The sequence below is a fragment of the Eumetopias jubatus genome, unplaced genomic scaffold (genome assembly GCF_037043125.1).
Source record: "Eumetopias jubatus isolate StellerSeaLion01/CBP00866 unplaced genomic scaffold, mEumJub1_p1.0 scaffold_10, whole genome shotgun sequence".
NCBI lineage: Eukaryota > Metazoa > Chordata > Mammalia > Carnivora > Otariidae > Eumetopias > Eumetopias jubatus.
The window spans coordinates 102954470-102981574 of NW_028274816.1; positions in this window are offsets into that span (position 1 = coordinate 102954470).

A 27105-nucleotide genomic window follows, 5' to 3' on the forward strand; every position below is an offset into this window, starting at 1 on the left:
GAAGGCCCACCTACTGCAAGCCCAGCTGCTGCATCTCTATCTACTGCCGCTCCAAATGCTGCCAGACCACCTGCTGCAGGACCACCTGCTGCCGACCCAACTGCTGCAGGTCCAGCTGCTGCTGCCCCTCCTGTTGTAGCTCCAGCTGCTGCCGCCCCTCCTGCTGCATTTCTAGCTGCTGCCGACCCGCCTGCTGTGGCCCCACCTCCAATGGCTCCAGCTGCTACAGGCCCAGCTGCTGCATCTCTGGCTGCTGCCACCCCACCTGCTGCTGGACTACCTACTGCAGGACCACCTCCTTCTGCCCCAGCTGCTGCGTATCCAGCTGTTGCCGCCCCGGCTGTTGCTAGACCACCTGCTTGCTGCCCAACCTGCTCTAGTGATTCTGCAGCTGAGTATCCTGGCCCACACCCTGCTGTCTTTCATCAACCAGTCTTCTTCAGGTAGTCCAACTGCGAGCTGAATCGTGAGAGGCCAACTGTCACACCTCAGTTCCGGCGGACTTATCCAATGACTTGACTTCTAGATATACTCCCCCACCACCAACGCCCTCCTCCCCGCCTCCTTCTTACTAGCTCCCTCGCAAGGGAATACAGAGCTTGAATTTTCTCTGAGATCTCTCAACCAGCATGTCATCCCAATCACGCTTTTGGTTCCTGCCCGGTTTCCTCCTATGGAGATGATCCTATATCTTAAATAAACCTTAACGTCTCCGGGCATACAGATCCGAAGGGCATCGTGTCTCATTATTTTTCCCTCATGAACTGTTATCCTTAGCTGTCGATCGGAGTTCTGGTGTTCCCTGCAGAAAGATGAGTCCGCAGCACATGACCTTAGGATTTCCACCTCTACCACCTCAGCACTCCCCATGCTGACGTTGACCCTGGTTGTTTACAGCAGGCACCGGGAGCTCTCTGCTGAGGCTTTGTCCAGATGAGGGAGGAAGCTCTCGGCAGGCCAGAGGTAGGGAAAGTAAGTCTCCAGGAGAAGTCCTCAGCCAATGGGCAGCACTTGGTGGGTGAGTGCTCTAGCCACTTTCCCCTCCAGTGGAGCCTGTGAGACCAGAGGTCCTCAGCCAGGACTGAACCCCAGGCGCCTACGGCAGTCAGCTGCTCTTGAGATCATTCTGGATTGGCTTCCAGCCCTTCCCTGGATCACTTCTCAGGTTCCCTACAGCCCTTCTTGACATCGCCTCCCAAACAAACTGCTTGCTCTCAAACCTCAGGGTTTAGACTCTGCTCCTGATGTCACCCTAACACCAGTATTCCAAATCTCAGCATCAGTGTCCTCAAAACATTTCCATACAATAGGAATGGTGACAGTGATGGCACAAACTCCTGAACTTACTCTGCACTGAAGCACTTAATCTTTCCATAGTAGGCTTTTTTTTCTTACAGTCTCAGCACACTTGGTTTTAGACTATTAGTCTCCAATTAATAACAACATCATTCTCTCTATCCTCAGGGACAGGACACACTCCTGTGACTAACACAGCTCACCACGTTAGGAACTGTCTCCCTAAAGGAGGCCTGTTTAAGGGGGACAGTCCCAAACTGTGGTTCTTACATTGCATTCAAAAGTCCAGAGACTAAAAGTGGATGTTTAAGGAAGAGCTCTCAGGACAAATCAGTAACAAACGGAGGGAAAGAAAATAGGGGTCTAAAAGGAACGAATGCAAACTGTGGTTTCAGTTCAATTCCACCCTCACGTTCTGACCCCACAGATGAGGGGTGTGGACTGTGTTACAGGCCTGCTCCCCTTGGAGGCAAGGCGGTTGGGCCTCTGTACTCCTACCTCACTTATCACTACCTGTGGACAACCCTTGGTGGGTAGAAAGGATGGAGGGGGCAGACTTCCAGGTGTGGCCCACCCCTAGGCCGAGACACAATTACCCACAGAACAGTGTGGGTGAACAGTGTGAGCCACGAGTCGTCCATCCTCTGCACCGGCGTGTGGATCAGGGCATTTATGGAAAGGGGATCCAAATGAATATCACCTATCTACCCCCTAGCTCTGCTCATGTCTATGGATTGCTCTCATTCACCTCACTCCACGTGGCTTGCCACAAATTCTAGAAAAACCCTCAAGAGGGGAGTTAGTGGGTGGCTCCTCTGCTCCTTTCCCTGACTTGCCTGGGGCATTGACCTCCTTCCCCACCCCTGAGAGTCCTGAGCCCATGGTTCCTATGTCCTCTTCAGGCCATACTACTTGCTCATCCGCGGCTGATACTGGGAATAGCATACCAAGAATGCCCCTAGACATCACCTCAATGCTCAACATCTTCCTTATGGCTCCCATAGCTCCCTTCTTTGCTTGACGATTTCATGGCGCTAGAAACCCAACGGGATAAGGTGGCAGCCAGAGTTTTAATACCAATCAGAATTTGACCATGTCCCCCTCCAACTAGCTTGCCTCTCTTAGAGCCATGACCCCTAGATGCACAGAGCCCACAATTATGGTAGAGGGAGGCACAAATTCCCCCAAATGGATCACCGGGATGAAGATAATGGGGAAACTTCTCCTTTCACTCCAACCTCCAGATCAGTGTATTCAAACAGGGGCCATGAAAGATTTTGGATGTCCTGCAGGCCGTTCAACTCAGATGCCATGTCCAACAGCCTGCCAACATATGAGTATTCCAGCTTCCCCCGGGTCAATGGCTATAGATTTTTGGGCAAGGACTGAGGAAATTCTGTGATATACACTTGCCGTGACCCTTCAACCAAGAACATGGGGTCTCTCCATTGGTGGGTTAATGGGTCTGAGAACAGCCTGAGGTCTACAGACTGTGGCAGGGATCACGACCTTCCATTCGGATCAATGACGTCAGCCTTTGTGTTTTTATTCTTCAGCCCTCCCAAATACACGAGTGTATGAGCACGCACGCGCGCGCGCACACACACACCCACACACACAAACACACTAAGGTGCACCCTATTTGGCTGTCTATATCCTGATTTACTTCTTTACTTTTTCCTTTATTTATTATTGATTGATTGATTACAGGCGGGTGGGGAGAGAGACCGAAAACGGGCGGGGTGAGGGAGAAGCAGACTACCCACTGAGCACAGAGCACCAACATGGGACTCGATCCTGGCACTCTGGAACCAAGACCTGAGCCGAAGGCAGATGCTTAACCGACTGAGCCACCCAGGTGCCCCCCTGGATGTCTATATCCTATCATGAGGGACACTATGCTCTATTATCTATATCGTAAGGTCCCTGAGGGTTACACATCATTCTGCCCCCTTGTCATGACAATGTTCTTGGCCATCACATAATTCCAGCCACGTTACTTCTTAGAGTTAAATGCTGCCACCTGGGCTCTGCCACTCAAGGATCTTATCATCCCCATTATGCCTAGGGAGCATATTCCTGGTCACAGCAATCCCAACACAAACTCTGACTATAGAGAACAGGCACTACTATCTCAGTGACCCTGCTGACACTGGTACTTGATGATTCCTTAATATCTTAGTAAACAGAGTGCCCCCAGATCTCTCCTAGGGAACATAGGCGGTTTGGGCTTTCTGGCTTTATGACTACATCTATTTTAGCACTTCTACTTCTCTGCACCTTTCAATTCCCCCCTTTCTCACCCATGGGTGCTGTGGTCCTAGATACATCCGTACTGCTTATCCACTCTTATGCAATATTCCCTCAAAATTCAGCAGCTTAAAGCAACACTCATTTATTAGCTTAGTTTCTATTTCACAGGGTCTCACACGGTTGCACGCAGGGCGCTGCCTGCCACTGCACGGGGCTCAGGTGAGGTCTCGACTGGGGAAGAAGCCGCTGCTCACGTCACTTACGTGGTCACTGGCAGGATTCAGTTCCTTGCGGACCACGAGGGTGAGGACCTTGCTTCCTTGCTGGCTGGTGAATGGAGATTGTGCTCAGTTGTGTGCTGCGAGGATCCCTCCCACATCGTACCTGGCTTCGTCAAAGCCCGTGAGAGACAGAGAAAGGGTTGGCTTGAAGATGAAAGTCACAGTCTTTGGTAACACAACCCCCTGATGTTGCCGTCTGCCACGGTTTAGAAGCAAGTTACTCGACGGGATGGAAATATATGAGACCGTGAACACCAAGAGGTGGAAAGCAACTTGAAGGCCTTCCTGGAGGCTGCCTACCAGAACTCTTACATAATACTGAGTGAAAGAATCAAAACACAGTTCTGGTAAGACTTCCCTTTAAAAAAATCAGAAACATATAAAACAAAACTATATTGTTTAGGCATGCATACCTAGCTAATAAAACCCTAAGGAAAATAAATGGAAAGGTTACTTGAACAATCAGCATGGTAATCATCTGGAGCTTCGGACAAGGATTGTGCTCGAGAAAAGACAGATCACATCGAGAGCCTTCTTGGTGGCAACAGTGTTCTATTTCTTGACTCCAGCTTTGGGTATGCAAATATTTGCTCCATAACTATTTTTTATCTTATGCTTGTATACTTGATCTACTTTTCAGTTATGTGCATTTTTCATCATTGAAAGAATTTTTAAAATTGAAGGTGCGCTGAAATGCATACTCTATTTAAGATTTAAAATGAAAGGTTACCTTGAGGAATGGATGGTCACCCTACCATGAAATTTAATGCTAAGATTTCAAATAAGTCTTGGTACTTCACTAGTACACTACTCACTGAACTAGTGATATATGCATCAACATTCGTGATTCTTACAGGCAGGAGCCACGTTAATGGTGCCACACCAAAGAGAAACTCTATATGCTGTAGGAATAGTGTACACACACACACACACACACACACACACACACACACACACTAGACACACACATAGATGTAGAGTCTGTCTGATGTTCTAGATCAAAAGCGACATATGGTAAAAGGAAACATATTGAAGCAGCAATTGCCACTATGGCTATGGGCACGTTCCTAGGGGCAAGTGGGGACTTTCTGGTACCATGGAAATGTTCTATCTAGATACATGTGGGGATTACACGGATGGGCTTCTGTGTATCAAAATTTGTCACTGTGGAAGACTACCCATAGGATTTTTTGATTTTCAGTGTGTGTAAATTCCACCAAAATTCTAAACTCAATCATAAACTGTAAACAAGAAAACGTGACTAAATTATTTATTTATGAATAAATCTACGTCTTTACCAAATTGTCATCGTGGCTGATTCGCGTGAAACACAATTCTTTTGGTTAACTTACACTACTACGAGCTCTTTTGATGTTTCTTTCATAGTATATCACTGTTGTTTGTGTGTGTGGCGGGGGGGATGTGGGGGAGCTTTCTGTAATTGAAAAAGAACAGGGAGGAACTTGATAGAGGCACTTCCTCAAAGCATGAATGAACAGAATAAAGGAGTAGGTCTCTAAAGTGTGGTCCCTTGGCCTTGAGCATCCACAGCATCTGGGTTCTCGTGAGAAATGCCAAACCTCAGGCTCCCTGTGTAATCAGAACCTGTAGCATTTGTCCTGACATACTTAATAGGCCCTTCGGATGACTAGCGGCAGGCTAAAGTTGGACTATCACTCTGTGGGGAAGACGGAGAAATAGGAACTAAATGAAGTTACATTGACTAAAATCCATTCACATTTCAAATAGATCCCCCCAAAAGACATGTGCTATACATTTCCCAGCTCTGGAGAAAAATTCTGTGGAGAGGCACCTTCTGAGCATTTGCCTTTTGCTCCGTTGAAGAGTACTTTTCATTAAGGAGGAGATAAGAATAAAAATGAGGCTAAGTTTTTCGGAATCTAAAGATCACCCAGAGAAATGCAACACAAAAATATGTGACGGCGAAGTTAACACTTAATGAACTACGAATCAGGGCAGTGGCCGGAACCATACAGGTAACGGCCTGCCACGGCGTTAGGGTCGACAACGTGATCCAAAGACAGAAACGCCCAAGAAAACCCATTCCAGTGGCAGAGGTCAGCGAGACCACACACACATAGACAGCGGTCCCCTTCCTCATTGCTCAACAATGACCCATGATATAGGGCTCTTCCTCTTGTCTCATGCCACTTCCCACATGCCATACTATGCACATGGGATCTCCTCCCCGCTGATCATTGGAAGAAATGCACGACCAGAGGTATGTTGGCCCTGATCCCATCCTGCTAGGGGATACAGGAGGGGAGAGGAAGAAATGTAATTGCAAATGCCACCTATCACCTAACAGCCCTCTGCGGAGGAAGAGGAGGAGAGAGTGGTCCAGAAGATGCCAGTGGGTATGAGTCAGGAGGAAAAGCAGACCAGATGGAATCTATCACATCTAGAAAAGAAAATGTGTTTCCCATGAGTTTAAACCATTACCTAGACAAACACTGTTGTGTATCTGATAATTACTTAAATATTAGGTAAACAACAACAAGGAAGACGTGCTGACAAATCACCCCGGTCGGGCAGTATATAGAGGCCATGGCACAAGGAGACTTCCAAACTCAAGACCTTCACTTTCCTGGAAACCCACCCAGAACCTCCACCCTCTGACACCATGGTCGACTCCTGTTGTGGCTCCGTCTGCTCTGACCAGGGCTGTGGCCAGGAGACCTGCTGCCGCCCCAGCTGCTGCCAGACCACCTGCTGCAGGACCACCTGCTGCCGCCCCAGCTGCTGTGTGTCCAGCTGCTGCCGCCCCTCCTGCTGTGGCCCCAGCTGCTGTGGCCCCAGCTGCTGCGGGCCCAGCTGCTGCATCTCCAGCTGCTGCCGCCCCGCCTGCTGTGGCCCCACCTGCTGTGGCTCCAGCTGCTGCAGGCCCAGCTGCTGCATCTCCAGCTGCTGCCGCCCCGCCTGCTGCCAGACCACCTGCTGCAGGACCACCTGCTGCCGCCCCAGCTGCTGCGGGTCCAGCTGCTGCCGCCCCTCCTGCTGTGGCTCCAGCTGCTGCCGCCCCTCCTGCTGCATTTCTAGCTGCTGCCGCCCCGCCTGCTGTGGCCCCACCTGCTGTGGCTCCAGCTGCTGCAGGCCCAGCTGCTGCATCTCTAGCTGCTGCCGCCCCACCTGCTGCCGGACCACCTGCTGCAGGACCACCTGCTGCCGCCCCAGCTGCTGCGTGTCCAGCTGCTGCCGCCCCGGCTGTTGCTAGACCACCTGCTTGCTGCCCAACCTGCTCTAGTGCTTCTGCAGCTGAGTATCCTGGCCCACACCCCGCTGTCTTTCATCAACCAGTCTTCTTCAGGTAGTCCAACTGCGAGCTGAATCGTGAGAGGCCAACTGTCACACCTCAGTTCCGGCGGACTTTTCCAATGACTTGACTTCCAGATATACTCCCCCACCACCAACGCCCTCCTCCCCGCCTCCTTCTTACTAGCTCCCTCGCAAGGGAATACAGAGCTTGAATTTTCTCTGAGATCTCTCAACCAGCATGTCATCCCAATCACGCTTTTGGTTCCTGCCCGGTTTCCTCCTATGGAGATGATCCTATATCTTAAATAAACCTTAACGTCTCCGGGCATACAGATCCGAAGGGCATCGTGTCTCATTATTTTTCCCTCATGAACTGTTATCCTTAGCTGTCGATCGGAGTTCTGGTGTTCCCTGCAGAAAGACGAGTCCGCAGCACATGACCTTAGGATTTCCACCTCTACCCCCTCAGCACTCCCCATGCTGACGTTGACCCTGGTTGTTTACAGCAGGCACCGGGAGCTCTCTGCTGAGGCTTTGTCCAGATGAGGGAGGAAGCTCTCGGCAGGCCAGAGGTAGGGAAAGTAAGTCTCCAGGAGAAGTCCTCAGCCAATGGGCAGCACTTGGTGGGTGAGTGCTCTAGCCACTTTCCCCTCCAGTGGAGCCTGTGAGACCAGAGGTCCTCAGCCAGGACTGAACCCCAGGCGCCTACGGCAGTCAGCTGCTCTTGAGATCATTCTGGATTGGCTTCCAGCCCTTCCCTGGATCACTTCTCAGGTTCCCTACAGCCCTTCTTGACATCGCCTCCCAAACAAACTGCTTGCTCTCAAACCTCTGGGTTTAGACTCTGCTCCTGACGTCACCCTAACACCAGTGTTCCGAATCCCAGCATCAGTGTCCTCAAAACATTTCCATACAATAGGAATGGTGACAGTGATGGCACTCAACTCCTGATCTTACTCTCCACTGAAGCACTTAATCTTTTCATAGTATGCTCTTTCTTCTTACAGTCTCTGCACACTTGGTTTTAGACTATTAGTCTCCAATTACTAACAACATCATTCTCTCTATCCTCAGGGACAGGACACGCTCCCGTGACTAACACAGCTCACCACGTTAGGAACTGTCTCCCTAAAGGAGGCCTGTTTAAGGGGGACAGTCCCAAACTGTGGTTCTTACATTGCATTCAAAAGTCCAGAGACTAAAAGTGGATGTTTAAGGAAGAGCTCTCAGGACAAATCAGTAACAAACGGAGGGAAAGAAAATAGGGGTCTAAAAGGAACGAATGCAAACTGTGGTTTCAGTTCAATTCCACCCTCACGTTCTGACCCCACAGATGAGGGGTGTGGACTGTGTTACAGGCCTGCTCCCCTTGGAGGCAAGGCGGTTGGGCCTCTGTACTCCTACCTCACTTATCACTACCTGTGGACAACCCTTGGTGGGTAGAAAGGATGGAGGGGGCAGACTTCCAGGTGTGGCCCACCCCTAGGCCGAGACACAATTACCCACAGAACAGTGTGGGTGAACAGTGTGAGCCACGAGTCGTCCATCCTCTGCACCGGCGTGTGGATCAGGGCATTTATGGAAAGGGGATCCAAATGAATATCACCTATCTACCCCCTAGCTCTGCTCATGTCTATGGATTGCTCTCATTCACCTCACTCCACGTGGCTTGCCACAAATTCTAGAAAAACCCTCAAGAGGGGAGTTAGTGGGTGGCTCCTCTGCTCCTTTCCCTGACTTGCCTGGGGCATTGACCTCCTTCCCCACCCCTGAGAGTCCTGAGCCCATGGTTCCTATGTCCTCTTCAGGCCATACTACTTGCTCATCCGCGGCTGATACTGGGAATAGCATACCAAGAATGCCCCTAGACATCACCTCAATGCTCAACATCTTCCTTATGGCTCCCATAGCTCCCTTCTTTGCTTGATGATTTCATGGCGCTAGAAACCCAACGGGATAAGGTGGCAGCCAGAGTTTTAATACCAATCAGAATTTGACCATGTCCCCCTCCAACTAGCTTGCCTCTCTTAGAGCCATGACCCCTAGATGCACAGAGCCCACAATTATGGTAGAGGGAGGCACAAATTCCCCCAAATGGATCACCGGGATGAAGATAATGGGGAAACTTCTCCTTTCACTCCAACCTCCAGATCAGTGTATTCAAACAGGGGCCATGAAAGATTTTGGATGTCCTGCAGGCCGTTCAACTCAGATGCCATGTCCAACAGCCTGCCAACATATGAGTATTCCAGCTTCCCCCGGGTCAATGGCTATAGATTTTTGGGCAAGGACTGAGGAAATTCTGTGATATACACTTGCCGTGACCCTTCAACCAAGAACATGGGGTCTCTCCATTGGTGGGTTAATGGGTCTGAGAACAGCCTGAGGTCTACAGACTGTGGCAGGGATCACGACCTTCCATTCGGATCAATGACGTCAGCCTTTGTGTTTTTATTCTTCAGCCCTCCCAAATACACGAGTGTATGAGCACGCACGCGCGCGCGCACACACACACCCACACACACAAACACACTAAGGTGCACCCTATTTGGCTGTCTATATCCTGATTTACTTCTTTACTTTTTCCTTTATTTATTATTGATTGATTGATTACAGGCGGGTGGGGAGAGAGACCGAAAACGGGCGGGGTGAGGGAGAAGCAGACTACCCACTGAGCACAGAGCACCAACATGGGACTCGATCCTGGCACTCTGGAACCAAGACCTGAGCCGAAGGCAGATGCTTAACCGACTGAGCCACCCAGGTGCCCCCCTGGATGTCTATATCCTATCATGAGGGACACTATGCTCTATTATCTATATCGTAAGGTCCCTGAGGGTTACACATCATTCTGCCCCCTTGTCATGACAATGTTCTTGGCCATCACATAATTCCAGCCACGTTACTTCTTAGAGTTAAATGCTGCCACCTGGGCTCTGCCACTCAAGGATCTTATCATCCCCATTATGCCTAGGGAGCATATTCCTGGTCACAGCAATCCCAACACAAACTCTGACTATAGAGAACAGGCACTACTATCTCAGTGACCCTGCTGACACTGGTACTTGATGATTCCTTAATATCTTAGTAAACAGAGTGCCCCCAGATCTCTCCTAGGGAACATAGGCGGTTTGGGCTTTCTGGCTTTATGACTACATCTATTTTAGCACTTCTACTTCTCTGCACCTTTCAATTCCCCCCTTTCTCACCCATGGGTGCTGTGGTCCTAGATACATCCGTACTGCTTATCCACTCTTATGCAATATTCCCTCAAAATTCAGCAGCTTAAAGCAACACTCATTTATTAGCTTAGTTTCTATTTCACAGGGTCTCACACGGTTGCACGCAGGGCGCTGCCTGCCACTGCACGGGGCTCAGGTGAGGTCTCGACTGGGGAAGAAGCCGCTGCTCACGTCACTTACGTGGTCACTGGCAGGATTCAGTTCCTTGCGGACCACGAGGGTGAGGACCTTGCTTCCTTGCTGGCTGGTGAATGGAGATTGTGCTCAGTTGTGTGCTGCGAGGATCCCTCCCACATCGTACCTGGCTTCGTCAAAGCCCGTGAGAGACAGAGAAAGGGTTGGCTTGAAGATGAAAGTCACAGTCTTTGGTAACACAACCCCCTGATGTTGCCGTCTGCCACGGTTTAGAAGCAAGTTACTCGACGGGATGGAAATATATGAGACCGTGAACACCAAGAGGTGGAAAGCAACTTGAAGGCCTTCCTGGAGGCTGCCTACCAGAACTCTTACATAATACTGAGTGAAAGAATCAAAACACAGTTCTGGTAAGACTTCCCTTTAAAAAAATCAGAAACATATAAAACAAAACTATATTGTTTAGGCATGCATACCTAGCTAATAAAACCCTAAGGAAAATAAATGGAAAGGTTACTTGAACAATCAGCATGGTAATCATCTGGAGCTTCGGACAAGGATTGTGCTCGAGAAAAGACAGATCACATCGAGAGCCTTCTTGGTGGCAACAGTGTTCTATTTCTTGACTCCAGCTTTGGGTATGCAAATATTTGCTCCATAACTATTTTTTATCTTATGCTTGTATACTTGATCTACTTTTCAGTTATGTGCATTTTTCATCATTGAAAGAATTTTTAAAATTGAAGGTGCGCTGAAATGCATACTCTATTTAAGATTTAAAATGAAAGGTTACCTTGAGGAATGGATGGTCACCCTACCATGAAATTTAATGCTAAGATTTCAAATAAGTCTTGGTACTTCACTAGTACACTACTCACTGAACTAGTGATATATGCATCAACATTCGTGATTCTTACAGGCAGGAGCCACGTTAATGGTGCCACACCAAAGAGAAACTCTATATGCTGTAGGAATAGTGTACACACACACACACACACACACACACACTAGACACACACATAGATGTAGAGTCTGTCTGATGTTCTAGATCAAAAGCGACATATGGTAAAAGGAAACATATTGAAGCAGCAATTGCCACTATGGCTATGGGCACGTTCCTAGGGGCAAGTGGGGACTTTCTGGTACCATGGAAATGTTCTATCTAGATACATGTGGGGATTACACGGATGGGCTTCTGTGTATCAAAATTTGTCACTGTGGAAGACTACCCATAGGATTTTTTGATTTTCAGTGTGTGTAAATTCCACCAAAATTCTAAACTCAATCATAAACTGTAAACAAGAAAACGTGACTAAATTATTTATTTATGAATAAATCTACGTCTTTACCAAATTGTCATCGTGGCTGATTCGCGTGAAACACAATTCTTTTGGTTAACTTACACTACTACGAGCTCTTTTGATGTTTCTTTCATAGTATATCACTGTTGTTTGTGTGTGTGGCGGGGGGGATGTGGGGGAGCTTTCTGTAATTGAAAAAGAACAGGGAGGAACTTGATAGAGGCACTTCCTCAAAGCATGAATGAACAGAATAAAGGAGTAGGTCTCTAAAGTGTGGTCCCTTGGCCTTGAGCATCCACAGCATCTGGGTTCTCGTGAGAAATGCCAAACCTCAGGCTCCCTGTGTAATCAGAACCTGTAGCATTTGTCCTGACATACTTAATAGGCCCTTCGGATGACTAGCGGCAGGCTAAAGTTGGACTATCACTCTGTGGGGAAGACGGAGAAATAGGAACTAAATGAAGTTACATTGACTAAAATCCATTCACATTTCAAATAGATCCCCCCAAAAGACATGTGCTATACATTTCCCAGCTCTGGAGAAAAATTCTGTGGAGAGGCACCTTCTGAGCATTTGCCTTTTGCTCCGTTGAAGAGTACTTTTCATTAAGGAGGAGATAAGAATAAAAATGAGGCTAAGTTTTTCGGAATCTAAAGATCACCCAGAGAAATGCAACACAAAAATATGTGACGGCGAAGTTAACACTTAATGAACTACGAATCAGGGCAGTGGCCGGAACCATACAGGTAACGGCCTGCCACGGCGTTAGGGTCGACAACGTGATCCAAAGACAGAAACGCCCAAGAAAACCCATTCCAGTGGCAGAGGTCAGCGAGACCACACACACATAGACAGCGGTCCCCTTCCTCATTGCTCAACAATGACCCATGATATAGGGCTCTTCCTCTTGTCTCATGCCACTTCCCACATGCCATACTATGCACATGGGATCTCCTCCCCGCTGATCATTGGAAGAAATGCACGACCAGAGGTATGTTGGCCCTGATCCCATCCTGCTAGGGGATACAGGAGGGGAGAGGAAGAAATGTAATTGCAAATGCCACCTATCACCTAACAGCCCTCTGCGGAGGAAGGGGAGGAGAGAGTGGTCCAGAAGATGCCAGTGGGTATGAGTCAGGAGGAAAAGCAGACCAGATGGAATCTATCACATCTAGAAAAGAAAATGTGTTTCCCATGAGTTTAAACCATTACCTAGACAAACACTGTTGTGTATCTGATAATTACTTAAATATTAGGTAAACAACAACAAGGAAGACGTGCTGACAAATCACCCCGGTCGGGCAGTATATAGAGGCCATGGCACAAGGAGACTTCCAAACTCAAGACCTTCACTTTCCTGGAAACCCACCCAGAACCTCCACCCTCTGACACCATGGTCGACTCCTGTTGTGGCTCCGTCTGCTCTGACCAGGGCTGTGGCCAGGAGACCTGCTGCCGCCCCAGCTGCTGCCAGACCACCTGCTGCAGGACCACCTGCTGCCGCCCCAGCTGCTGTGTGTCCAGCTGCTGCCGCCCCTCCTGCTGTGGCCCCAGCTGCTGTGGCCCCAGCTGCTGCGGGCCCAGCTGCTGCATCTCCAGCTGCTGCCGCCCCGCCTGCTGTGGCCCCACCTGCTGTGGCTCCAGCTGCTGCAGGCCCAGCTGCTGCATCTCCAGCTGCTGCCGCCCCGCCTGCTGCCAGACCACCTGCTGCAGGACCACCTGCTGCCGCCCCAGCTGCTGCGGGTCCAGCTGCTGCCGCCCCTCCTGCTGTGGCTCCAGCTGCTGCCGCCCCTCCTGCTGCATTTCTAGCTGCTGCCGCCCCGCCTGCTGTGGCCCCACCTGCTGTGGCTCCAGCTGCTGCAGGCCCAGCTGCTGCATCTCTAGCTGCTGCCGCCCCACCTGCTGCCGGACCACCTGCTGCAGGACCACCTGCTGCCGCCCCAGCTGCTGCGTGTCCAGCTGCTGCCGCCCCGGCTGTTGCTAGACCACCTGCTTGCTGCCCAGCCTGCTCTAGTGCTTCTGCAGCTGAGTATCCTGGCCCACACCCCGCTGTCTTTCATCAACCAGTCTTCTTCAGGTAGTCCAACTGCGAGCTGAATCGTGAGAGGCCAACTGTCACACCTCAGTTCCGGCGGACTTTTCCAATGACTTGACTTCCAGATATACTCCCCCACCACCAACGCCCTCCTCCCCGCCTCCTTCTTACTAGCTCCCTCGCAAGGGAATACAGAGCTTGAATTTTCTCTGAGATCTCTCAACCAGCATGTCATCCCAATCACGCTTTTGGTTCCTGCCCGGTTTCCTCCTATGGAGATGATCCTATATCTTAAATAAACCTTAACGTCTCCGGGCATACAGATCCGAAGGGCATCGTGTCTCATTATTTTTCCCTCATGAACTGTTATCCTTAGCTGTCGATCGGAGTTCTGGTGTTCCCTGCAGAAAGACGAGTCCGCAGCACATGACCTTAGGATTTCCACCTCTACCCCCTCAGCACTCCCCATGCTGACGTTGACCCTGGTTGTTTACAGCAGGCACCGGGAGCTCTCTGCTGAGGCTTTGTCCAGATGAGGGAGGAAGCTCTCGGCAGGCCAGAGGTAGGGAAAGTAAGTCTCCAGGAGAAGTCCTCAGCCAATGGGCAGCACTTGGTGGGTGAGTGCTCTAGCCACTTTCCCCTCCAGTGGAGCCTGTGAGACCAGAGGTCCTCAGCCAGGACTGAACCCCAGGCGCCTACGGCAGTCAGCTGCTCTTGAGATCATTCTGGATTGGCTTCCAGCCCTTCCCTGGATCACTTCTCAGGTTCCCTACAGCCCTTCTTGACATCGCCTCCCAAACAAACTGCTTGCTCTCAAACCTCTGGGTTTAGACTCTGCTCCTGACGTCACCCTAACACCAGTGTTCCGAATCCCAGCATCAGTGTCCTCAAAACATTTCCATACAATAGGAATGGTGACAGTGATGGCACTCAACTCCTGATCTTACTCTCCACTGAAGCACTTAATCTTTTCATAGTATGCTCTTTCTTCTTACAGTCTCTGCACACTTGGTTTTAGACTATTAGTCTCCAATTACTAACAACATCATTCTCTCTATCCTCAGGGACAGGACACGCTCCCGTGACTAACACAGCTCACCACGTTAGGAACTGTCTCCCTAAAGGAGGCCTGTTTAAGGGGGACAGTCCCAAACTGTGGTTCTTACATTGCATTCAAAAGTCCAGAGACTAAAAGTGGATGTTTAAGGAAGAGCTCTCAGGACAAATCAGTAACAAACGGAGGGAAAGAAAATAGGGGTCTAAAAGGAACGAATGCAAACTGTGGTTTCAGTTCAATTCCACCCTCACGTTCTGACCCCACAGATGAGGGGTGTGGACTGTGTTACAGGCCTGCTCCCCTTGGAGGCAAGGCGGTTGGGCCTCTGTACTCCTACCTCACTTATCACTACCTGTGGACAACCCTTGGTGGGTAGAAAGGATGGAGGGGGCAGACTTCCAGGTGTGGCCCACCCCTAGGCCGAGACACAATTACCCACAGAACAGTGTGGGTGAACAGTGTGAGCCACGAGTCGTCCATCCTCTGCACCGGCGTGTGGATCAGGGCATTTATGGAAAGGGGATCCAAATGAATATCACCTATCTACCCCCTAGCTCTGCTCATGTCTATGGATTGCTCTCATTCACCTCACTCCACGTGGCTTGCCACAAATTCTAGAAAAACCCTCAAGAGGGGAGTTAGTGGGTGGCTCCTCTGCTCCTTTCCCTGACTTGCCTGGGGCATTGACCTCCTTCCCCACCCCTGAGAGTCCTGAGCCCATGGTTCCTATGTCCTCTTCAGGCCATACTACTTGCTCATCCGCGGCTGATACTGGGAATAGCATACCAAGAATGCCCCTAGACATCACCTCAATGCTCAACATCTTCCTTATGGCTCCCATAGCTCCCTTCTTTGCTTGACGATTTCATGGCGCTAGAAACCCAACGGGATAAGGTGGCAGCCAGAGTTTTAATACCAATCAGAATTTGACCATGTCCCCCTCCAACTAGCTTGCCTCTCTTAGAGCCATGACCCCTAGATGCACAGAGCCCACAATTATGGTAGAGGGAGGCACAAATTCCCCCAAATGGATCACCGGGATGAAGATAATGGGGAAACTTCTCCTTTCACTCCAACCTCCAGATCAGTGTATTCAAACAGGGGCCATGAAAGATTTTGGATGTCCTGCAGGCCGTTCAACTCAGATGCCATGTCCAACAGCCTGCCAACATATGAGTATTCCAGCTTCCCCCGGGTCAATGGCTATAGATTTTTGGGCAAGGACTGAGGAAATTCTGTGATATACACTTGCCGTGACCCTTCAACCAAGAACATGGGGTCTCTCCATTGGTGGGTTAATGGGTCTGAGAACAGCCTGAGGTCTACAGACTGTGGCAGGGATCACGACCTTCCATTCGGATCAATGACGTCAGCCTTTGTGTTTTTATTCTTCAGCCCTCCCAAATACACGAGTGTATGAGCACGCACGCGCGCGCACACACACACACCCACACACACAAACACACTAAGGTGCACCCTATTTGGCTGTCTATATCCTGATTTACTTCTTTACTTTTTCCTTTATTTATTATTGATTGATTGATTACAGGCGGGTGGGGAGAGAGACCGAAAACGGGCGGGGTGAGGGAGAAGCAGACTACCCACTGAGCACAGAGCACCAACATGGGACTCGATCCTGGCACTCTGGAACCAAGACCTGAGCCGAAGGCAGATGCTTAACCGACTGAGCCACCCAGGTGCCCCCCTGGATGTCTATATCCTATCATGAGGGACACTATGCTCTATTATCTATATCGTAAGGTCCCTGAGGGTTACACATCATTCTGCCCCCTTGTCATGACAATGTTCTTGGCCATCACATAATTCCAGCCACGTTACTTCTTAGAGTTAAATGCTGCCACCTGGGCTCTGCCACTCAAGGATCTTATCATCCCCATTATGCCTAGGGAGCATATTCCTGGTCACAGCAATCCCAACACAAACTCTGACTATAGAGAACAGGCACTACTATCTCAGTGACCCTGCTGACACTGGTACTTGATGATTCCTTAATATCTTAGTAAACAGAGTGCCCCCAGATCTCTCCTAGGGAACATAGGCGGTTTGGGCTTTCTGGCTTTATGACTACATCTATTTTAGCACTTCTACTTCTCTGCACCTTTCAATTCCCCCCTTTCTCACCCATGGGTGCTGTGGTCCTAGATACATCCGTACTGCTTATCCACTCTTATGCAATATTCCCTCAAAATTCAGCAGCTTAAAGCAACACTCATTTATTAGCTTAGTTTCTATTTCACAGGGTCTCACACGGTTGCACGCAGGGCGCTGCCTGCCACTGCACGGGGCTCAGGTGAGGTCTCGACTGGGGAAGAAGCCGCTGCTCACGTCACTTACGTGGTCACTGGCAGGATTCAGTTCCTTGCGGACCACGAGGGTGAGGACCTTGCTTCCTTGCTGGCTGGTGAATGGAGATTGTGCTCAGTTGTGTGCTGCGAGGATCCCTCCCACATCGTACCTGGCTTCGTCAAAGCCCGTGAGAGACAGAGAAAGGGTTGGCTTGAAGATGAAAGTCACAGTCTTTGGTAACACAACCCCCTGATGTTGCCGTCTGCCACGGTTTAGAAGCAAGTTACTCGACGGGATGGAAATATATGAGACCGTGAACACCAAGAGGTGGAAAGCAACTTGAAGGCCTTCCTGGAGGCTGCCTACCAGAACTCTTACATAATACTGAGTGAAAGAATCAAAACACAGTTCTGGTAAGACTTCCCTTTAAAAAAATCAGAAACATATAAAACAAAACTATATTGTTTAGGCATGCATACCTAGCTAATAAAACCCTAAGGAAAATAAATGGAAAGGTTACTTGAACAATCAGCATGGTAATCATCTGGAGCTTCGGACAAGAATTGTGCTCGAGAAAAGACAGATCACATCGAGAGCCTTCTTGGTGGCAACAGTGTTCTATTTCTTGACTCCAGCTTTGGGTATGCAAATATTTGCTCCATAACTATTTTTTATCTTATGCTTGTATACTTGATCTACTTTTCAGTTATGTGCATTTTTCATCATTGAAAGAATTTTTAAAATTGAAGGTGCGCTGAAATGCATACTCTATTTAAGATTTAAAATGAAAGGTTACCTTGAGGAATGGATGGTCACCCTACCATGAAATTTAATGCTAAGATTTCAAATAAGTCTTGGTACTTCACTAGTACACTACTCACTGAACTAGTGATATATGCATCAACATTCGTGATTCTTACAGGCAGGAGCCACGTTAATGGTGCCACACCAAAGAGAAACTCTATATGCTGTAGGAATAGTGTACACACACACACACACACACACACACACACTAGACACACACATAGATGTAGAGTCTGTCTGATGTTCTAGATCAAAAGCGACATATGGTAAAAGGAAACATATTGAAGCAGCAATTGCCACTATGGCTATGGGCACGTTCCTAGGGGCAAGTGGGGACTTTCTGGTACCATGGAAATGTTCTATCTAGATACATGTGGGGATTACACGGATGGGCTTCTGTGTATCAAAATTTGTCACTGTGGAAGACTACCCATAGGATTTTTTGATTTTCAGTGTGTGTAAATTCCACCAAAATTCTAAACTCAATCATAAACTGTAAACAAGAAAACGTGACTAAATTATTTATTTATGAATAAATCTACGTCTTTACCAAATTGTCATCGTGGCTGATTCGCGTGAAACACAATTCTTTTGGTTAACTTACACTACTACGAGCTCTTTTGATGTTTCTTTCATAGTATATCACTGTTGTTTGTGTGTGTGGCGGGGGGGATGTGGGGGAGCTTTCTGTAATTGAAAAAGAACAGGGAGGAACTTGATAGAGGCACTTCCTCAAAGCATGAATGAACAGAATAAAGGAGTAGGTCTCTAAAGTGTGGTCCCTTGGCCTTGAGCATCCACAGCATCTGGGTTCTCGTGAGAAATGCCAAACCTCAGGCTCCCTGTGTAATCAGAACCTGTAGCATTTGTCCTGACATACTTAATAGGCCCTTCGGATGACTAGCGGCAGGCTAAAGTTGGACTATCACTCTGTGGGGAAGACGGAGAAATAGGAACTAAATGAAGTTACATTGACTAAAATCCATTCACATTTCAAATAGATCCCGCCAAAAGACATGTGCTATACATTTCCCAGCTCTGGAGAAAAATTCTGTGGAGAGGCACCTTCTGAGCATTTGCCTTTTGCTCCGTTGAAGAGTACTTTTCATTAAGGAGGAGATAAGAATAAAAATGAGGCTAAGTTTTTCGGAATCTAAAGATCACCCAGAGAAATGCAACACAAAAATATGTGACGGCGAAGTTAACACTTAATGAACTACGAATCAGGGCAGTGGCCGGAACCATACAGGTAACGGCCTGCCACGGCGTTAGGGTTGACAACGTGATCCAAAGACAGAAACGCCCAAGAAAACCCATTCCAGTGGCAGAGGTCAGCGAGACCACACACACATAGACAGCGGTCCCCTTCCTCATTGCTCAACAATGACCCATGATATAGGGCTCTTCCTCTTGTCTCATGCCACTTCCCACATGCCATACTATGCACATGGGATCTCCTCCCCGCTGATCATTGGAAGAAATGCACGACCAGAGGTATGTTGGCCCTGATCCCATCCTGCTAGGGGATACAGGAGGGGAGAGGAAGAAATGTAATTGCAAATGCCACCTATCACCTAACAGCCCTCTGCGGAGGAAGAGGAGGAGAGAGTGGTCCAGAAGATGCCAGTGGGTATGAGTCAGGAGGAAAAGCAGACCAGATGGAATCTATCACATCTAGAAAAGAAAATGTGTTTCCCATGAGTTTAAACCATTACCTAGACAAACACTGTTGTGTATCTGATAATTACTTAAATATTAGGTAAACAACAACAAGGAAGACGTGCTGACAAATCACCCCGGTCGGGCAGTATATAGAGGCCATGGCACAAGGAGACTTCCAAACTCAAGACCTTCACTTTCCTGGAAACCCACCCAGAACCTCCACCCTCTGACACCATGGTCGACTCCTGTTGTGGCTCCGTCTGCTCTGACCAGGGCTGTGGCCAGGAGACCTGCTGCCGCCCCAGCTGCTGCCAGACCACCTGCTGCAGGACCACCTGCTGCCGCCCCAGCTGCTGTGTGTCCAGCTGCTGCCGCCCCTCCTGCTGTGGCCCCAGCTGCTGTGGCCCCAGCTGCTGCGGGCCCAGCTGCTGCATCTCCAGCTGCTGCCGCCCCGCCTGCTGTGGCCCCACCTGCTGTGGCTCCAGCTGCTGCAGGCCCAGCTGCTGCATCTCCAGCTGCTGCCGCCCCGCCTGCTGCCAGACCACCTGCTGCAGGACCACCTGCTGCCGCCCCAGCTGCTGCGGGTCCAGCTGCTGCCGCCCCTCCTGCTGTGGCTCCAGCTGCTGCCGCCCCTCCTGCTGCATTTCTAGCTGCTGCCGCCCCGCCTGCTGTGGCCCCACCTGCTGTGGCTCCAGCTGCTGCAGGCCCAGCTGCTGCATCTCTAGCTGCTGCCGCCCCACCTGCTGCCGGACCACCTGCTGCAGGACCACCTGCTGCCGCCCCAGCTGCTGCGTGTCCAGCTGCTGCCGCCCCGGCTGTTGCTAGACCACCTGCTTGCTGCCCAACCTGCTCTAGTGCTTCTGCAGCTGAGTATCCTGGCCCACACCCCGCTGTCTTTCATCAACCAGTCTTCTTCAGGTAGTCCAACTGCGAGCTGAATCGTGAGAGGCCAACTGTCACACCTCAGTTCCGGCGGACTTTTCCAATGACTTGACTTCCAGATATACTCCCCCACCACCAACGCCCTCCTCCCCGCCTCCTTCTTACTAGCTCCCTCGCAAGGGAATACAGAGCTTGAATTTTCTCTGAGATCTCTCAACCAGCATGTCATCCCAATCACGCTTTTGGTTCCTGCCCGGTTTCCTCCTATGGAGATGATCCTATATCTTAAATAAACCTTAACGTCTCCGGGCATACAGATCCGAAGGGCATCGTGTCTCATTATTTTTCCCTCATGAACTGTTATCCTTAGCTGTCGATCGGAGTTCTGGTGTTCCCTGCAGAAAGACGAGTCCGCAGCACATGACCTTAGGATTTCCACCTCTACCCCCTCAGCACTCCCCATGCTGACGTTGACCCTGGTTGTTTACAGCAGGCACCGGGAGCTCTCTGCTGAGGCTTTGTCCAGATGAGGGAGGAAGCTCTCGGCAGGCCAGAGGTAGGGAAAGTAAGTCTCCAGGAGAAGTCCTCAGCCAATGGGCAGCACTTGGTGGGTGAGTGCTCTAGCCACTTTCCCCTCCAGTGGAGCCTGTGAGACCAGAGGTCCTCAGCCAGGACTGAACCCCAGGCGCCTACGGCAGTCAGCTGCTCTTGAGATCATTCTGGATTGGCTTCCAGCCCTTCCCTGGATCACTTCTCAGGTTCCCTACAGCCCTTCTTGACATCGCCTCCCAAACAAACTGCTTGCTCTCAAACCTCTGGGTTTAGACTCTGCTCCTGACGTCACCCTAACACCAGTGTTCCGAATCCCAGCATCAGTGTCCTCAAAACATTTCCATACAATAGGAATGGTGACAGTGATGGCACTCAACTCCTGATCTTACTCTCCACTGAAGCACTTAATCTTTTCATAGTATGCTCTTTCTTCTTACAGTCTCTGCACACTTGGTTTTAGACTATTAGTCTCCAATTACTAACAACATCATTCTCTCTATCCTCAGGGACAGGACACGCTCCCGTGACTAACACAGCTCACCACGTTAGGAACTGTCTCCCTAAAGGAGGCCTGTTTAAGGGGGACAGTCCCAAACTGTGGTTCTTACATTGCATTCAAAAGTCCAGAGACTAAAAGTGGATGTTTAAGGAAGAGCTCTCAGGACAAATCAGTAACAAACGGAGGGAAAGAAAATAGGGGTCTAAAAGGAACGAATGCAAACTGTGGTTTCAGTTCAATTCCACCCTCACGTTCTGACCCCACAGATGAGGGGTGTGGACTGTGTTACAGGCCTGCTCCCCTTGGAGGCAAGGCGGTTGGGCCTCTGTACTCCTACCTCACTTATCACTACCTGTGGACAACCCTTGGTGGGTAGAAAGGATGGAGGGGGCAGACTTCCAGGTGTGGCCCACCCCTAGGCCGAGACACAATTACCCACAGAACAGTGTGGGTGAACAGTGTGAGCCACGAGTCGTCCATCCTCTGCACCGGCGTGTGGATCAGGGCATTTATGGAAAGGGGATCCAAATGAATATCACCTATCTACCCCCTAGCTCTGCTCATGTCTATGGATTGCTCTCATTCACCTCACTCCACGTGGCTTGCCACAAATTCTAGAAAAACCCTCAAGAGGGGAGTTAGTGGGTGGCTCCTCTGCTCCTTTCCCTGACTTGCCTGGGGCATTGACCTCCTTCCCCACCCCTGAGAGTCCTGAGCCCATGGTTCCTATGTCCTCTTCAGGCCATACTACTTGCTCATCCGCGGCTGATACTGGGAATAGCATACCAAGAATGCCCCTAGACATCACCTCAATGCTCAACATCTTCCTTATGGCTCCCATAGCTCCCTTCTTTGCTTGACGATTTCATGGCGCTAGAAACCCAACGGGATAAGGTGGCAGCCAGAGTTTTAATACCAATCAGAATTTGACCATGTCCCCCTCCAACTAGCTTGCCTCTCTTAGAGCCATGACCCCTAGATGCACAGAGCCCACAATTATGGTAGAGGGAGGCACAAATTCCCCCAAATGGATCACCGGGATGAAGATAATGGGGAAACTTCTCCTTTCACTCCAACCTCCAGATCAGTGTATTCAAACAGGGGCCATGAAAGATTTTGGATGTCCTGCAGGCCGTTCAACTCAGATGCCATGTCCAACAGCCTGCCAACATATGAGTATTCCAGCTTCCCCCGGGTCAATGGCTATAGATTTTTGGGCAAGGACTGAGGAAATTCTGTGATATACACTTGCCGTGACCCTTCAACCAAGAACATGGGGTCTCTCCATTGGTGGGTTAATGGGTCTGAGAACAGCCTGAGGTCTACAGACTGTGGCAGGGATCACGACCTTCCATTCGGATCAATGACGTCAGCCTTTGTGTTTTTATTCTTCAGCCCTCCCAAATACACGAGTGTATGAGCACGCACGCGCGCGCGCACACACACACCCACACACACAAACACACTAAGGTGCACCCTATTTGGCTGTCTATATCCTGATTTACTTCTTTACTTTTTCCTTTATTTATTATTGATTGATTGATTACAGGCGGGTGGGGAGAGAGACCGAAAACGGGCGGGGTGAGGGAGAAGCAGACTACCCACTGAGCACAGAGCACCAACATGGGACTCGATCCTGGCACTCTGGAACCAAGACCTGAGCCGAAGGCAGATGCTTAACCGACTGAGCCACCCAGGTGCCCCCCTGGATGTCTATATCCTATCATGAGGGACACTATGCTCTATTATCTATATCGTAAGGTCCCTGAGGGTTACACATCATTCTGCCCCCTTGTCATGACAATGTTCTTGGCCATCACATAATTCCAGCCACGTTACTTCTTAGAGTTAAATGCTGCCACCTGGGCTCTGCCACTCAAGGATCTTATCATCCCCATTATGCCTAGGGAGCATATTCCTGGTCACAGCAATCCCAACACAAACTCTGACTATAGAGAACAGGCACTACTATCTCAGTGACCCTGCTGACACTGGTACTTGATGATTCCTTAATATCTTAGTAAACAGAGTGCCCCCAGATCTCTCCTAGGGAACATAGGCGGTTTGGGCTTTCTGGCTTTATGACTACATCTATTTTAGCACTTCTACTTCTCTGCACCTTTCAATTCCCCCCTTTCTCACCCATGGGTGCTGTGGTCCTAGATACATCCGTACTGCTTATCCACTCTTATGCAATATTCCCTCAAAATTCAGCAGCTTAAAGCAACACTCATTTATTAGCTTAGTTTCTATTTCACAGGGTCTCACACGGTTGCACGCAGGGCGCTGCCTGCCACTGCACGGGGCTCAGGTGAGGTCTCGACTGGGGAAGAAGCCGCTGCTCACGTCACTTACGTGGTCACTGGCAGGATTCAGTTCCTTGCGGACCACGAGGGTGAGGACCTTGCTTCCTTGCTGGCTGGTGAATGGAGATTGTGCTCAGTTGTGTGCTGCGAGGATCCCTCCCACATCGTACCTGGCTTCGTCAAAGCCCGTGAGAGACAGAGAAAGGGTTGGCTTGAAGATGAAAGTCACAGTCTTTGGTAACACAACCCCCTGATGTTGCCGTCTGCCACGGTTTAGAAGCAAGTTACTCGACGGGATGGAAATATATGAGACCGTGAACACCAAGAGGTGGAAAGCAACTTGAAGGCCTTCCTGGAGGCTGCCTACCAGAACTCTTACATAATACTGAGTGAAAGAATCAAAACACAGTTCTGGTAAGACTTCCCTTTAAAAAAATCAGAAACATATAAAACAAAACTATATTGTTTAGGCATGCATACCTAGCTAATAAAACCCTAAGGAAAATAAATGGAAAGGTTACTTGAACAATCAGCATGGTAATCATCTGGAGCTTCGGACAAGGATTGTGCTCGAGAAAAGACAGATCACATCGAGAGCCTTCTTGGTGGCAACAGTGTTCTATTTCTTGACTCCAGCTTTGGGTATGCAAATATTTGCTCCATAACTATTTTTTATCTTATGCTTGTATACTTGATCTACTTTTCAGTTATGTGCATTTTTCATCATTGAAAGAATTTTTAAAATTGAAGGTGCGCTGAAATGCATACTCTATTTAAGATTTAAAATGAAAGGTTACCTTGAGGAATGGATGGTCACCCTACCATGAAATTTAATGCTAAGATTTCAAATAAGTCTTGGTACTTCACTAGTACACTACTCACTGAACTAGTGATATATGCATCAACATTCGTGATTCTTACAGGCAGGAGCCACGTTAATGGTGCCACACCAAAGAGAAACTCTATATGCTGTAGGAATAGTGTACACACACACACACACACACACACACACTAGACACACACATAGATGTAGAGTCTGTCTGATGTTCTAGATCAAAAGCGACATATGGTAAAAGGAAACATATTGAAGCAGCAATTGCCACTATGGCTATGGGCACGTTCCTAGGGGCAAGTGGGGACTTTCTGGTACCATGGAAATGTTCTATCTAGATACATGTGGGGATTACACGGATGGGCTTCTGTGTATCAAAATTTGTCACTGTGGAAGACTACCCATAGGATTTTTTGATTTTCAGTGTGTGTAAATTCCACCAAAATTCTAAACTCAATCATAAACTGTAAACAAGAAAACGTGACTAAATTATTTATTTATGAATAAATCTACGTCTTTACCAAATTGTCATCGTGGCTGATTCGCGTGAAACACAATTCTTTTGGTTAACTTACACTACTACGAGCTCTTTTGATGTTTCTTTCATAGTATATCACTGTTGTTTGTGTGTGTGGCGGGGGGGATGTGGGGGAGCTTTCTGTAATTGAAAAAGAACAGGGAGGAACTTGATAGAGGCACTTCCTCAAAGCATGAATGAACAGAATAAAGGAGTAGGTCTCTAAAGTGTGGTCCCTTGGCCTTGAGCATCCACAGCATCTGGGTTCTCGTGAGAAATGCCAAACCTCAGGCTCCCTGTGTAATCAGAACCTGTAGCATTTGTCCTGACATACTTAATAGGCCCTTCGGATGACTAGCGGCAGGCTAAAGTTGGACTATCACTCTGTGGGGAAGACGGAGAAATAGGAACTAAATGAAGTTACATTGACTAAAATCCATTCACATTTCAAATAGATCCCCCCAAAAGACATGTGCTATACATTTCCCAGCTCTGGAGAAAAATTCTGTGGAGAGGCACCTTCTGAGCATTTGCCTTTTGCTCCGTTGAAGAGTACTTTTCATTAAGGAGGAGATAAGAATAAAAATGAGGCTAAGTTTTTCGGAATCTAAAGATCACCCAGAGAAATGCAACACAAAAATATGTGACGGCGAAGTTAACACTTAATGAACTACGAATCAGGGCAGTGGCCGGAACCATACAGGTAACGGCCTGCCACGGCGTTAGGGTCGACAACGTGATCCAAAGACAGAAACGCCCAAGAAAACCCATTCCAGTGGCAGAGGTCAGCGAGACCACACACACATAGACAGCGGTCCCCTTCCTCATTGCTCAACAATGACCCATGATATAGGGCTCTTCCTCTTGTCTCATGCCACTTCCCACATGCCATACTATGCACATGGGATCTCCTCCCCGCTGATCATTGGAAGAAATGCACGACCAGAGGTATGTTGGCCCTGATCCCATCCTGCTAGGGGATACAGGAGGGGAGAGGAAGAAATGTAATTGCAAATGCCACCTATCACCTAACAGCCCTCTGCGGAGGAAGGGGAGGAGAGAGTGGTCCAGAAGATGCCAGTGGGTATGAGTCAGGAGGAAAAGCAGACCAGATGGAATCTATCACATCTAGAAAAGAAAATGTGTTTCCCATGAGTTTAAACCATTACCTAGACAAACACTGTTGTGTATCTGATAATTACTTAAATATTAGGTAAACAACAACAAGGAAGACGTGCTGACAAATCACCCCGGTCGGGCAGTATATAGAGGCCATGGCACAAGGAGACTTCCAAACTCAAGACCTTCACTTTCCTGGAAACCCACCCAGAACCTCCACCCTCTGACACCATGGTCGACTCCTGTTGTGGCTCCGTCTGCTCTGACCAGGGCTGTGGCCAGGAGACCTGCTGCCGCCCCAGCTGCTGCCAGACCACCTGCTGCAGGACCACCTGCTGCCGCCCCAGCTGCTGTGTGTCCAGCTGCTGCCGCCCCTCCTGCTGTGGCCCCAGCTGCTGTGGCCCCAGCTGCTGCGGGCCCAGCTGCTGCATCTCCAGCTGCTGCCGCCCCGCCTGCTGTGGCCCCACCTGCTGTGGCTCCAGCTGCTGCAGGCCCAGCTGCTGCATCTCCAGCTGCTGCCGCCCCGCCTGCTGCCAGACCACCTGCTGCAGGACCACCTGCTGCCGCCCCAGCTGCTGCGGGTCCAGCTGCTGCCGCCCCTCCTGCTGTGGCTCCAGCTGCTGCCGCCCCTCCTGCTGCATTTCTAGCTGCTGCCGCCCCGCCTGCTGTGGCCCCACCTGCTGTGGCTCCAGCTGCTGCAGGCCCAGCTGCTGCATCTCTAGCTGCTGCCGCCCCACCTGCTGCCGGA